We start from the raw sequence: 3,202 nt of genomic DNA on the forward strand, positions 1-3,202 counted from the left end.
AACTGTCGCAGGTGCATTGCATAGTCCAAAAGGCATGCTACGAAAAGCAAATGTTACATAAGGGCTTGTAAATGTTGTTTTCTCTTGATCCTAATGAGCAATTGGAACTTGATGATACCCGGTATATCCATCTAAAAAACAGTAATATTTGTTTCAATATTTGTTTCTCGCCAATCTATCCAACATTTGGTCTAGAAAGGGTAAAGGAAAGTGATCTTTCCTGGTTACCATGTTTAATTTTCTATAGTCTATACAAATTCGCCAACCAATAACTTGTCTTATTGGAATTAATTCAATTTTTTTATTTACTTCAACTGTCACTCCTCCTTTCTTTGGAACACAGTGAATTGGACTCACCCAAGCACTGTCTTAAATAGGATATATAAATAGGATATATAATTCTAAATAGGATATATAATTCTACCTTCTAACCATTTTAAGATTTCTTTTTTAACAACTTCTTTAATTATTGGGTTTAATCTCCTCTGAGGATCAGCTTTAGGTTCATATTTTTTATCTAATAGAATTTTATGCATAAATATTGAAGGACTGTTTCTTTTAATATCTGCTAAAGTCCATCTAAAAGCCTTTTTATATTTTTTCAACATTTTTATTAATTTTTGTTCTTGAATTTCAAATAACTCAGAAGATACAATAACAGGAAATACAGATGAATCTCCTAAAACACATATTTTAAATGGGCAGGTAATACTTTCAGTTCAAGTTCAGGTGGTTTAATACTTGAAGGAATAAGATTTTTATCATCATTTTCCAACAAATCTAAAGTTTCAAATTTTTCTTGAATATAATCTAAATTCTCTTCTTTTATTTCATTCTCATTCTCACAATATTCTTCTTGCCTTAATTTTTCTTCAAACACTTTTTTAAATCGCTCATTACTTAGATAATCAGTAACTTCCATCCTAAAACATTCATTATCCTTTTCTATTACAGGATATTTCATAGCTTTTGCAATATTAAATGTTACTTCTTGATCATTAACTCTCATTATTAATTCTTCTTTTTGCACATCTATCACAGCTTTCCCTGTTGCAAGAAATGGTCTCCCCAAAATAATAGGAATCTCTTTATCTTCCTCCATATCTAATACTATAAAGTCTACCGGAAAAATAAATTTATCCACTTTTACAAATACATCTTCTATAACTTCTTTAGAATAAGTTATTGATTTGCTAACTGAAGAGTTACAGTAGTAGGGGAAATCTCTCCCAAATCTAAATGTTTAAAAATCGATAGAGGCATAAGATGGATACTAGCTCCTAAATCACATAAGGCTTTTCCAAAAAACTTTTCACCAATTGCACAAGGTATAGTAAAACTACTCTGATCTTTTAAATTTTCAGGAAGCTTTTTCTGAATAATAGCGTTGCACTCTTCACTGAGTGCAACGATCTCATGATCTACAAAATTCATTTTCTTGTTTAGTATAACTTTCATAAATTTCACATAACTTGGCATTTGTTCCAAAGCTTCAATGAAAGGAATGTTTATCGTTAACTTTGTAAGGATTTCCAAAAATTTTGTAAATTATTTGTCTTTATTCTTCTACTTCAATCGTTGAGGAAACGGAGGTAGTGATCTTTCTAAGGAAACTTGTATTTCTTCATTTTCATTGTGGTCACTTTCAATCTCTTCCTTCTTTTCATTAACTTCAGTTTCTCTTTGGATTCTTGTTTCAACTTCTTTTCCACTTTGTAATTGAATAGCTTTAATTTGCTCCTTGTTTTGATCTTTTGGATTAACTTAACAGTACTCAGAAGATTTAGTGAAGGTCTGTTACTAAGTGCAGTAGCTATATATCCTAATTGATTTTCAATATTTCTAATAGCAGCCCCTTGATTTTATATTTGATTTCTCATATTCAACATTACTTCTTCCATCGTCAACCTCTTTTCCCTAACTTGTGGGTTAGGGTTAGAGTTAAATCCAAGAGGATAATAAGGTCGATAATTAGGATTTCCTTATTTATTTAAATTTCCTGAGGGGTTCACGAATTGTTATAATTATTCCAACTAAAATTAGGGTAATTTTTGCATCCAGGATTGTAATAATTAGAATAGAGATTGTTATTTCAATTATTTATAGCATTCAAAGTTTCATAAGATGATTGAGTATAAATTATCTGCACTAGTGAATTTTCCTCTAATACTGGTGGTATTTGAGAATAGTTCACTCCAATTTGATCAATCTTTTTTGATATAGTAGCAATTTGAGATGCTAAAATAGACATTGCATCAGAGTCTTGAATACTAGCTACTCTCTTAGGATTTACGTGTTCAGAGGACCATTGAAAATTGTTAGTAGTCATTTCTTCTATTAAAGAGTATGCTTCATCAAAAGGTTTTGACATTAAAGATCCTCTTGCAGCAGCATCTATAATAGATCTATGTAATCCTACTGATGCATTGTAAAAAGTTTGAATTATTAACCAATCTGGTAAAGCATGGTGTGGACATTTTCTAAGGAGATCCTCAAACCTTTCCCAGGTTTCATATATCAATTCCCCTTTAAACTGACAAAAAGATGTAATATTGTTTCTAAGCTTAGCAGTTTTCGAGGGTGGAAAAAATTTAGCCAAAAATTTTTTTGATAGTTCTCCCCAAGTTCTGATAGATCCAGGTGCTAATGAATTTAACTAAGCTTTAGTTTTATACCTTAATGAAAAAGAAAAAATTCTAAGCCTAACAACATCATTATACACCCCATCATATTTAAAAGTAGCACATAATTCAAGAAAATTAGCTAGATATAAGTTAGAATATTCAGTAGGTGTTCCTCCAAACTGATTATTTTGTACTATTTGGATAATAGTAGGTTTAAGCTCAAATGAATTAGCAACAACATCAGGATTTTGAATAGTTAAGTGAAGTTCATCTGTTGTATGATTAGCATAATCTTTTAAAGTTCTTTGTCGACTTTCATTTATTTGATTATCTAAGTTATTTGACATTCTGTTCAAATTTTTAATTTCTTTTTGTTATTTTTTTTATTTTTCTAATAGTACGTTCTAAACCTTCAGATACAATATTTCATATAAACAAATATAATAAGACAAAAAAAAATTCTTAAAAAATACTATTAAATATATATAGTTATATAGTTTTTTGAATTTTTTAATTTTATATATTTTTAATTTTTTATATTTTATCTCTAAATTTTCTATTTAACCAAATCTATTTAA

Source organism: Phalaenopsis equestris, unplaced genomic scaffold (assembly GCF_001263595.1).
Source record: "Phalaenopsis equestris unplaced genomic scaffold, ASM126359v1 Scaffold223141, whole genome shotgun sequence".
NCBI classification, from domain to species: Eukaryota; Viridiplantae; Streptophyta; class Magnoliopsida; order Asparagales; family Orchidaceae; genus Phalaenopsis; species Phalaenopsis equestris.